We start from the raw sequence: 12,288 nt of genomic DNA on the forward strand, positions 1-12,288 counted from the left end.
TCTCCTAACAGCAGAAAAAGGGGGAACATGCCTGTTCCTGAGGGAAGAATGTTGCTACTAACTACCTCAATGAATGAGGCTTAGTTGAAACCAATATAGAACCCCTAAAGGAAATCCAAAAAACTCTATCCGCCCGCCCAGGATCCTCAGACCCCCCTAACCTCCTGGTGGCAATCACCCCTCTTAACTTGGCTCCTCCCCATAGTCACCCCACTAGTTGCTGTCCCTATAATACTTATGCTCTTACCTTGTTTTCTCCGTTTCGTAGGGAAACGAACTCATGAAGTTTCCCAGGTGGCATTTCATCAGATGGTGGTCTGACCCTATTCCCGCATTCCAACCTCAGACCCCACCACATACTATGGCGCCTCCCTTATATCTGCTGGAAGCAGCCAGATCAGATCCCTCGCCCATTATCACCAATGAGAGGTTGGAATGTTAGGAAGGGGAGGGCCCTCTCCCCAGCGCGCCGGAAGAAACCGCAGGGCAACCAATCACCGAGCGCCAGCACGACCCAACGGAGAGCCCCGAGCAGCGCGCGGGAGCAAACTGAAGGGCAACCAATCACCGAGCGCCAGCACAATCCAAGGGAAAGCCCCCAGCGGCTCTCCAGAAGGAACTGAAGGTCAACCAATTACCGAGCAACAGCACAGCATGGCAGGAGAGAAAGACCCACCCGAGCCTAAACCCGGAACTGCTACAGCTTAAAAACCCTACCCCACCACACCCGGGGGTGACTTTCCTGACTCCCTCTTTGAGTCACGGAACCTCGCCCGGAACCTTAGTTCCCAATAAAGCCTTAAACTGCAAAAATTCTTTTTGACTCTAACTCCTATCTTTACCCCACACCACGCCTGACACTAACACGTAGTAAACGGCATCTCTGGTAATTTTTTGTCCAGCAAATATGAATAAAGACAGGAGAGGCGATAGGACCCTGACCTATTTTATTGTTTTCTTATCATGCTCAGACCAAACGCTGTGCTTCTAATGTGTGCATCATGCTTCAAAAACACTTTTTTGAGGGTCACTCTGACAGAGCAGACAATGGAACCCCTGTTGGCACATAGACCCAATCTCACGGCTTTGACTGTGTGGCTTTTCTGACAGCAACAGAAAAACCCATATTCTCATTTTGCCTCTTGTGTATCTGTAGATTTTCTTGCTGATCCCCAAATCATCGACCAGGCCACAGCTTAGCAAACAGTCTGCCTATGTGAGAAAGTGATGGCTGATGGGGTGTCACTTAGTTGCCTTATGACCCAGCAAGTACATGAGGAAAATTGGATGTCCTTTGCCTATTATATTTCTCCAAAGCCTCCCTCTAAGAATCTAGGTTGTAAGATCAAGATAGACAACAAGCTGATGAAAGAATTTTCTTTCCCTGTCATCTTTCATATTTACGAAGTGCTAGAGATACCTAATTTTGTAAAGGCCAGAACTTTCTACAATGATGGAAAATGTCCTATATCTGTGCAATTTAATGTAGTACCCATTGGTCACCTGCGGTTGCCGAGCACCTGAAATGTGAGTGTAAATGAGGAACTGGGTTTTTACATTTTATTTTAATGAACTTGAATTTAGATTCCCATCATCTGTGGCATTTAATAACTCTACTAGAATTATCTATTACTTAGAGGCCAGTGCTATTCAACAGAACTTTCTACAAGGAAGGAAATGTTCCATACCTGTATCTGTGCAATTCAGTGTCACGTGAACACCTGAACTAGTCACATGAAATGTGGATAGTGCAAATGAGGAACTGGGTTTTTTAATTTAACTTTATTTCAATCAATTTTAATTTAAATGCTGCAGGTGCCTAGTTTTAGTGGCTACGGAGTTAGCACAGAACTACACTCGGACGCTAACCCCGGCTAAGGGACTCTGCCCCACCCACAGTTCAGCAGCGGTGGTTTCTGTCACCTGACCTTTCCCATCCACCCGCAGCTGATTGGACCAGGGGTGGTCACGTGCTGCAAGGACAGCCATTCAGGGGCTGCTAGTGATTAGTGAGGCCTGACTCCAAAGATGAGCTGCTCCAATCATATTTCTCTCCACCGAGTTTGGAATGGGGAAATAGTGCATTGGCTCTGGGAGGTGAGCGTGAAGTTCTCGCAGCCGCGTCAGACTCCGGGTCACCTCTAGGAGCTGTGCGGACACAGCGATCCCAGGGGTCTAACAGGGAAAGCAGCTCCCGCCCCCGCCCGGGAAGAGGGGACAGTGGGGCTGATGTGGTCGGGGGAGAAGCCACCAGGGGTGCTCACAGCCGCCGAGAGGGCGAGGCCACATCAGAGAGCTCGTGATGGCTCCTCATCCCATTTCTTTCCCTGAGGCCTGGGTGAATTTCAGCCTGTGTCCCTGGCTTCTCCTGAGACTCCCTTCCTCACGCCTCCTGTCCTGACAACAGACGCCCGAAATATGAGCCAGTGTGAGCGCGACTCTGTTCCCTGTGTCTTAAACCACTTTTAATAAAGTCATGACGATTCTAATACAAATTGTCAAGCACATTCTAGAGATAAGCATCTTATGCACCCCCCAGGAGTAAATACAGTATTCCTGAGCTGGGAGGAAATTTAGGAATCAGGAAGTTCACTCTTGTCATTTTGAACCGTGAGCAAAACTGAGCCATGAACTGCTACCATCTGAGATCACACGGCTTGTTTCTGACGAAATTTCGTATGTTAATTTTAGTTCTGGAAGTTTATTCAAACAAACCAACAAAAACCAAAGAAAAATCCTATCAATGTTTACTTTTAGTGAGAGCAAAAATCAAATAGATTGAATAAATCAGTTTTAAGCCTAGCTGAACTTTTCCCAGCCTTGTTAGTTTAAGGAGGTTACAGTCACAGTTATAATCCATGTTTTGTTGGCGTTTGCCCCGCATGAATATTGTGGGGCCTCTGTTTTCTGTAAATAGCCTCCTCCCACCCAGGTGTCTCTGATCTATGCTCCCTGCGTCTCCGAGATGCTGTCTTCTGCTTCCCGACCACATGAGGGCGCTGCTTTATCACTGGCTTGTCTGCACACTTAAAGGAGAGTTTTGACCTTTGGGTCAAGGCCGCTGTTTCTGGCCTCTTCCCAAACCACAGCTGGCCTATTTGAGGTTCCTGCTTAACCAAAGCCACGTGGAAGATGCACGTGTCATCAGGGCTTCCCAGTGCCAAGGTGTGGCTGGGCAGGGGCAAGTGAGGCTGGGACCACACCAGGGGTCATGTGTGTGTGAGGGTGGGTGTATGTGCGCTTGAAGATGGGAGCCTGTGTTGCTTAATTTGTAGGCAATGAAGGAATGATGAATATTTAAAGTCCTGGGTTTCTGGCTTGGGAAATGCATGCATGTTGGTGCCACCCACCAAGATTGGAAACATCCAGAGAAGAGGGTCAGAACAGGGCAATCTTGGTCTAATTACCTGTGGTGTCTATGCTTTTTTATATTAATGGGCACATGCTTGACTCAAGCTGTGATTTTATACTCACCGTGTCTTCTTTTTTCCCATTAAAGATTGTTTTTAGGGGCGCCTGGGTGGCTCGGTCTGGTAAGCGCCCGACTTAATTTCAGCTCAGGTCTGATCTCAAGGTTCCTGGGCTCGAGTCCTGAATCGGGCTCTGTGTTGATAGTTTGGAGCCTGCTTGGGATTCTCTCTCCCCACCCCCCCCCCCCCTCTGCCCCTCCCCTGCTTTCTCTCTCTGTCTCTCTTTCCCTCCCAAAGTAAATAAATCAACTTAAAAAAAAAAAAGATTTTTAATGATAAAGTAACCCGTCCTAATATTTTGGTTTTTTCGTAAACATATTTAATATCTTTCATTTACGATTTGTCAGATAAGTCTGGACGCTTTTTGAGGCCACTCATGGGTTTTGAGGATGACATGGGGTGGGTGGAAGAGGTTGCTTACCTTCCTGTCTGCTGAAGGCAGGGGGTGCTTCCAGTGCGTATGATTGCTGAAACACAGTGTGTTTGATTTTGATTAAAGGCTGCCTAGGCTCCAATGGCAACGGGACCACTAACGATGAGCATCCTCCTTCGGCTGCTGCTCGTTCGTCAGCGAGCACCTGTGCGAAGCTGCTGTCCCAGCAGCTGTGCTTGGAGACTTAAAACAGACTGACGGCACCTGTTTCCCCGTTTCTATCACGTGGCTGACGGTCCAGGGCGGGAACGACTCCTGATGAACAACTGGGATCCTCGCTGTGATGGAGGCTTATCAAACATTCATTCTTCAGTCATCAGCTGTCCATCGATTACCAGTGCCGGGCAGACCCCGTGCCGCTGAGTCAGTAAGAAAACGCTGTGGTGCCTGCCATTGTTGGCCTGTCCATCCTGCCTGGGAGTCATTTGGCCCTAGCAGCTTCTTCCTTCTCTCGCTTTTCCTCGGTAGAGATGAATTCAACCGGTGGAGTAGCTGGCTAGCAGTTTAAAATAGGACAATGAATAAAACAAGCATTTGCCCCATGGGAACTCAGCCAGGGCTCCAGGATTGGACTCTTATCTCCCAGTACCAGATCCTGCCCCAGGTAACCCGGAGACTGCCAGCTTTTCCAGTCCTTTCTGTTCTTTAGTAGCTTGAAGTTTGTTTGCTGTCCCTTTGTTTGAAAGTGGGGAACTATTTATGTAAATTGGCCTCAATCACGTAAAGAAGATTTAATTGGTCACTTAAAGAGTCTAAGCTTTTTCCTCAATTCAGATATTGGAACTGGCTTGCTCTGGTCTGGACCCAAACTGCCTCCTCTTAGGAGTGCTAACTGAAGTGAGGCTAATCCCTTTTTTGCTAGAACCAGGGAGCCAGGTGTTTGGGTCTTTTCCTATTGTGCTCATCCACCCTTAGAGGATTGTGTTGCCTCTTTACTGAGAGATGGAGAAAGGACTAAGATTTCCTTTCCCATTCCTCCCCTGGAGGGCAGAAGAGAAGGAAATAATAGGATTGCATGCTGAAGGGGAAAACGCTAATTCTAAGCAATTCCATTAGTTAGCATAGGACTATGTACTTGGACCCTCCAGGAATGGGGGAGACAGGGCTGGGGGTTGGTGGGGAGACTGGGTTCTAGTGAGACTGAGAAGGAAGCAATCTGGGCCCACATTTTAGTTTGGGGATTGGCAGTCTGATAACACTGATTCCTTTTACTTTTCCTGTTTGGAGCTTTGTCTTGTTATTACTTGCCTTTAATTTTGAAGTATTCTTTCAAAATCTTTATCCAATTTTCCTACATTTTGTTCTTGCATTTCTTCTTTCTTTCTTTTTTTTTTTCTTTTTGAGAAAATGGGCTACATACCATTTGATCTAGCAATTCCACTTGTAGGAATTTATCCCAAAGAATTGAAAGAGAACTTGCAATTGCCTCCATTTTGACCTTAGTCTGGTACTTTCTAACTGATTAAGGTCTTTCCAGCTTAACTGGGGCAAAAGACCTGGTGGGAACTGAAACTTCCCACTCCAGCAGTAAGACTGCCCTGCAGGGCTGACCCCAAAGGACTGACCCCAGACAAAGACTGACCTGACACTTACTAACCACCTGCATGCGCCTGTTACCTACACAATAGAAATTGACTAGAGGCCAAACCGGGAAGTTCCAGGCAAGTTTTCATAGGGGCTCATGCTCAAGCACAAGCGGAACAGCACAAAGGAAAGGACCCTTCCTGCTGGGTCCCAGAACAAAATCCAGGGAAGGATTTTAAAGACACTGATGCGGGAAGGGAATGACGTCTAAACCTCAAACCAGCAAGGAGCGAGAGAGACAGGACGTTGGGCGCGCAGGCGCAATAAGCAAACCCTGTACCGGGTCTCATTCATTACGTGAAATCTGCACTCCTGGGCGTGCTTGTTAGTATTATCATGAGGGCGAAAGTCAGGGAAAGGTCAGCGCTGGGGTGCACCTCAGAGCAGACTGGTTTGGTTCTGTCTTCGCTGGTCTTGGTGGTGGAGTCGCCTTTTGGTAAACATCCTGCCCCGGGTTCCTGCAAGGCGTGCTACTCTGGCGCTTGGATTCAGGTCTCAGGGAACGCTGCGTTTTTTGGTCAGGATTGAGGGGACCCCTGTCCAGCCCCGGCTTTGTCTCATACCCACCAACCTTTGTCCCACATTCGCCTCATATAGACGTAGAAGTATTTTCAGCACTTTGGAGGTAGTTGAAATGCTAGTCCCCTGTCTTCCTGATGTGGGGCCCTCAGCGAAAGACCAAGAGAGAATCCTTGAGACATTTTCTGTGCAAAAAGGTGCTTTATGAGAGCACCGGGACAAAATCCATGCGCAGAAAGAGCTGCACCAGGATTAATGCTTTATCCCAGTAAGGATAACTGATGATATACATTTGAGGAATAACTGATTATATACATTTTACTTGGGGTTAGGGATAGCTGAGTCTCTAAGGAATTCGTGCTTGTTAAAAACAAGGTCTCCAGGATCTTGGAGGGCTAGCTGTTGTTGAGGTTGATTTCATTGTTGTGGAGTTGAACCTTAGTGGTGAGACCCTTCAGATGTATGTCATTGGGGTATGTTTGAAAGATGATCGCTGACATATATGGGGGGGGGCTGTGGGGGCGGTGTTTATGGTTATGGGAGTGAAGTTACACTAACCAGATCAAAGGGGAGTGGTAACGCATTAAAGGAAGTTCTTGAGGGAGCTGTAGGAGTTAGTCTGCATGCCTGAGGAATCCTGCCTGCAGACTAGGAGCCACAACAAAGTCTGGCCTTTGTTCCTTTTTCTCCCATCATTCCCAGCATCGGCCTTTCTGAACTCAGTTCCTTTTCTTGTGTTACTACCACTCAGCTCTCACCTTTTGGATTTTGTCAGCGTCAGGTGACCACAGCTGGTCTGTTTGGGACCCCCAGAGTCAGGTGCTCCTGCTGCTTGGACCCCGGTTACAGAATAATTAGAAAAGGACACAGAATGTGTATGTTAAGGGCACTCATCTCTGAATTGTTTATAAAAGGAACAAATGGGCCATGACATAAGTGTTTATTAAATGAATATGATTTGCAAAAGTCTGGCATAGCCACACATTGGAATGCTGTGGAGTTGTTTGCCATGACGTCTGTTACTTTAAAATATTTCGGGGCGCCTGGGTGGCTCAGTCAGTTAAACGTCTGACTTTGGCTCAGGTCATGATCTCCCAGTTTGTGAGTTTGAGCCCCGCATGGAGCTCTGTGCTGACGGCTCAGAGCCTGGAGCCTGCTTTGGATTCTGGGTCTCCCTCTCTCTCTACCCCTTCACCACTCGTGCTCTCTCTCAAAAATAAATAAACATTAAAACAAAAAAGATTAAAAACATATTTCACCATAGGCAGTGTTTTAAGTTATACCCTATGGGCACGTGGCTGGCTCAGTCAATAGAGCATGTGACTTTTGATCTCGGGGTTGTGAATTTGAACCGCGAATTGACTGTAGAGATTATTTAAAAAGATAAAATCTTAATCTGGGTATAGTTATTAATTGTCTCTGAAATTTGAGCTCCTGCAGGGGTAGTTAGTTAACATTTTTTTTTTTAATGTTTATTTATTTTGAGAGATAGAGTTAGAGTGAGCTGGGGGGTGGGGGGACAGACAGAGAGGGAGAGAGAGAGAGAGAGAGAAAGAGAAAGAATCCCAAGCAGGAGCCATACTATCAGCCAGCTGTGGGGCTCGAACTCATGAGCAATGACATCGTGGCCTGAGCTAACACCAAGAGTCAGACGCTTAACCGATGGAGACACCCAGGCTACCCCTCACGTTCTGGTTAGGAAGCCCCCACTTGATGTGACCACAGCCAGGGTTCCTCTCTCCCATTGCTTCTCAGCCCCACAGACTGTGCTAATTACCGTAATGATTGTTAGAGGTGGGCCTTATTGGAGGAATCAGTGGTATTTAAGATCATGTTGAATTCATTATTTGAAATACTGCCTACCTTTGCCTGAAAAGGGTACAAGAATTTAGCAAGGCCTGTGGCCCACACCCTAAGGGGTGACACCTTGAGGCTTGATCTTAAGAATCCAGTGGCTGATTGATGCTGGTCTTTCAACAGGGCTCCATTTGGGTCTGGATTCTGGTTTCTGGTTGCTCTAGCTGCCTGAATTCGAGGATATACTGTGCTGCCTGACTGAAGCTTTCACTCAAGACTTAACCAACATGAGTTTGCTCCTCGGTGAGTCACAAATAGAAACTTCACACAAAGGAAACTTTATATGCTGCAAATAAGGAGATGGGGGGAATAACTTCAAAAGCCATGACTCCCCAAGCAAGGGTGAATGGGTTCCTCTTCTTTAGGGTTAGGATGAATATTCAGAAAGCAGAGACTTGTCATGGTGTCTAGAAATGGGATAAGGTTGCACATGGACCTTAAGGAAACATGCCTATACACACATCGCATGCTGTGTAAATGAGGCTGAGGGTCCTCCTTGGGTGGAGATTTTAGTATCATAATGAGGTAAAGGTAATTGTCGGTCATTCTAGAGGTCACCCCATGGTCCGTCTGTGCAGATGTGAGTCGGGGGTTGAGCTCAAGCTGTTCTGGATGGACTGGCTGCCACAGCTCTTCCTCTGGGCAGTCATTATTGCTTGAGTGGTCGTTTCTGTTTCCATCATGGGATATGATGCCCATTGGGCCATTGGGTCCTTTGCCTCAGTTAAGAGAGAAGCTGAGTTAAGAGAGAAGTTAAGAAGAGCTTAAGGAAAAATGTGGTAAAAAGGTCAGTGGGCACAAGCAGGGAAGCAGTTAAGGTCAGGTCTTGGGGGTCCACCTCATGGCAAAGTTGGTAAAAACAACAAAAACCCACAGAGCTGGGCTTTCACATACCTCACCGAACAGATGGCATTGCTTTTCTGTGTGTGTGTGTGTGTGTGTGTGTGTGTGTGTGTGTGTGTGGTGTGAATTTCGACTGAGGCTTACTTTCATTTGTGATGGGAAAAAATTCACTCTCAATTACCTAAATGTTCTGTGGCTACCATCATCTACCAAAAAAGAACTTGAGATTTATACAAGGTCAGATTGGCTAAGGTTGGTTTCCTATCCCCTTTAATAACAACGTAGATTTACATATATTAACATTAAGGTGTTGATGATATAGTGCCGTATGTGTTACTTTTTGCTAGAGAACAGCATCACAGAAGACAGAAGCAATATCTTTTTTATAACCTGACCTTAGAATTTATACCCTGTCCTTCCTACATAGTCTATTGGTTAAGAAGTCAGCCACCAAGCCTGACCCACATTCAGGGAAAAGAATAAGGCTCTACCTCTTATTGGGAGAAATGTCAAAGAGATATTTTAAAACAACCACAATGGGGGGAGGGTATAAGGGGAACACAGGACATAAATTATAATCCTATTTTGGTGAAAAGAAAAATAATATGTAAGAATTTTGGAAGAGTATATCCCCAAGGGTAATGTTTGTTATCTCCTTATGTGTTTTCTGAATGTTTAATGCATATGTCTACTTTTATAGTCATGAAAAGGAATAAATGATTGCTATTTTCATTAAACATAAATAAGATATAAATATGTTGTAAAGAATTCAAACAATACAGAGATAGAGTGAAAAGTTGGAAATGCTGCCTTTTCCATATACAAAATTCACTGATAGAATTGGTTTTCTTTCAGCTCTCTTCTTGGTTCTATTGATGCGTTTGTCCATTCTAGAACCATTTTCACAGTGTTTGCAGATTGATAACTTTATCATGTGCTTTGGTACCTGTTAGACACATCCAGCTGTTTCTCACCTCTTCCTGACTTTGTTCATGCTTTTTCTTCTGCTGGGAATGTCTCCCTTCCTCTCCTTCTAAGCCCCCATTCCTCTCTCTGTCCCTCCTACCCCAATAATACACCAATATAACCCTCAGGTTTTTAAGCCCTTACATGTGGTCTCTACACATGGCCACAGCCAAGACTCTTCCTTGGCTCTATCTCTGTATTTCACTTACCTCAGGCAGTTATTCTTTAGACTGTGAGTTCTGATCCTTAATTCTTACCTCACACAGTGCCTGAAAGATAAAGAGTATTTTTTAAAATTTTTTAGAGAGAGAGAGAGAGAGAGAGGGCACAAGCAGGGGAAGGGCAGAGAGAGAGGGAGAGAGAGAATCCCAAGCAGGTTCTGCACTGTCAGTGCAGGGCTTGAACTCATGAACTGGGAGATCATGAGCTGAAACTGAGAGTCCAGATACTTGACGGACTGAGCCTCCCAGGCGCCCCGAGACAAAGAGTGTTTAAGGGAATCTCTTTGAACAATGAATTTTACTTTGGCTTCTATGAAGGAATGGGTCCCTCATTCTCACCAAGAAAGGACCAGGTGGGTGGGAAACCAGAAACAGTGTTATGCAACCTCCCATGATAAACTCAAAAGAGCCCTTTGAGTACCTAAGTAAGAGTTTGCTTTCCTGTGATGATCTAATCTTCTGCAGGATGGCAGAAAACTATATTCATCACGTTTTGGTACTTTTGCCTCTGTGTCTATATTTAACAGCTGTGGTATATTGCAGGGGGTGTTGATCTTAACCAGAAAGGACATTTACTACCACATAGAAGTACAAGTCCAGAGACAGGTTGATTGCACGGCTCAAGGATGTCCTCAGGAATGCAAGTAGTTTTCTCTGCCTTTACTCTGTCCTCTTAGGTTCAGCCTTTGAACGTAGAGACCAAGCCCACAGGCTGCAGCCACACTAGGTGGCACAGCCGTACCCACAATTCCCTGCAAGAAGAAGAGGGTATCCCTTCTAGCTCTCTCTTAGGAGCGAGGAGATTTCTCCAAGTTCCCCCAGGAGGAATTCTCCAGTCACAGAGCCAAGTGTGGTCACACATTCACTCCACAACCAGCTGTGACTAAAGGGAGATGGGATTCCTCTTAGAACGAAGAGGCCACCTGCTAAAGCAGGGGTGGGGTCAGCCTTTTGGAACTGTGAGATCATGACCTGAGCGGAAGCTGGACACTCAACTGACTGAGCCACCCAGGTGCCCCTCTTTCTCTTTTCTTAAGATGTTGATAATATTATTGTCTACTTCATAGGTCATTGTGAGCATTACATAAAATAATCCATGGAGATTGCTTACACAGTGTTTGGCATATTGTATGTGCTAAAAAATGGTAATGATTATTTTACGCTTTCTCAACATTTATTTCAGGGGTTAAAATGCACAAATTAATATTTTCCTTTCAACGCCATCTGTTTCATAGAATAACCTTGCACTTGGATAAGTTCATCAGGGTAGACTCATGATTAATTCTGCATCTCATTTTGTTTTTAATCTCACCCAGTGCATCGTGAACATGAAGTAAATATTTATTGCACTCCTAATATTGAAATAACACTGTTTTGTGCTCTGTCCACTTTGTCATGAATCTATTCTGGTGTAGTTTTCATCAGGCCTCAGCTGGGGAAGTCCTTCCATTGTGCTACCATGTTTCAGTCACTCAGATTTCCATGTTGTATTTTTCTTTTGTGGCCAGAAGAAGAAGGTTCCCGAGGTACCAGAGATTTAAAAAAAAAAAAAAAAAAAAGGCAAAAAGAGAATTTAGGGAATTGTAATGTAGCCATCAGGGTGAAATGAGGGGAAGGACTCATTCACAGGAAACACAGAACATTAAGTCAGTTGGCCCCAAACCAAGGGCACCGAGTCAGCCCGGAGGTGTCTCAGGGCTTCGGTGTCATCTTATGGAGGCCGCTCCGATAGATTATATTAAGCTTGGCTGCTGGGTAATTGCGAAAAGGGTTGACTCATCGAATTTAAATGTGACTTTGACAGAGGGCTTCTTCCTAGGCCTTCATTATGAACGGACTTACTTACAAGTACTTTCCCATCACTTGTCTCTGTAGCTTCCTGGGTAACAGCAAATGCCAGAAACTGCACGCTCGCAGGTATAAACCATTGGAAGGAGACAGGGAAGGTAACGTGCAAAGTGTTATCAAGAGCATGGAGCCCGGTCTAATGGCCTAATGTAGAATATGATACAGGTGCCTAAAAGCACCATTGACCATGGCTTCCACCTTCCCAGGGCCCAGGATTTACTTTTTGGAGCACTGAGCAAAAAAGCCAACACACACACTGCTTCTTCACAACATGGTCAAATAAAAGTGGTCTTGTATGCTGGCTTTCCTCTATGCACAGAGCTTCCCTAGGCCCGTGGAAAGACACGGAGGGAACAGATTACTTTGCCCTTCAGGACTCCTGCTGGGCATGCTGGTCTTCCTGTGTCCTTATTTTTTGGAGACTAGAGGCCTTCTGGACAAGAGGCAGATAACACATACCATAGGGAGGAGTAAATGTGACACTGCGCACAGGAGGGCAGGAAGTGGGTTGTCACTTTTGTGTAAACCGAAGCACGTGCGCCCATGA

The 12,288-nt window shown here is 45.7% G+C and overlaps 1 long non-coding RNA gene across 1 annotated transcript in view; it reads right to left on the minus strand.

The window, feature by feature from the left end:
* Positions 1 to 396, minus strand: part of LOC109248858 (uncharacterized) — a 41,010-nt gene extending 40,614 nt beyond the window's left edge. The window contains exon 1 of the long non-coding RNA XR_008425042.1: positions 248 to 396. This is a non-coding gene — a long non-coding RNA (uncharacterized LOC109248858). The remainder of the gene's footprint in view (positions 1 to 247) is intronic.
* Between the last annotated feature and the right edge of the window lie 11,892 nt (positions 397 to 12,288).

The sequence above is a fragment of the Panthera pardus genome, unplaced genomic scaffold (assembly GCF_024362965.1).
Source record: "Panthera pardus isolate Hobbes unplaced genomic scaffold, ASM2436296v1 HiC_scaffold_22, whole genome shotgun sequence".
NCBI classification, from domain to species: Eukaryota; Metazoa; Chordata; class Mammalia; order Carnivora; family Felidae; genus Panthera; species Panthera pardus.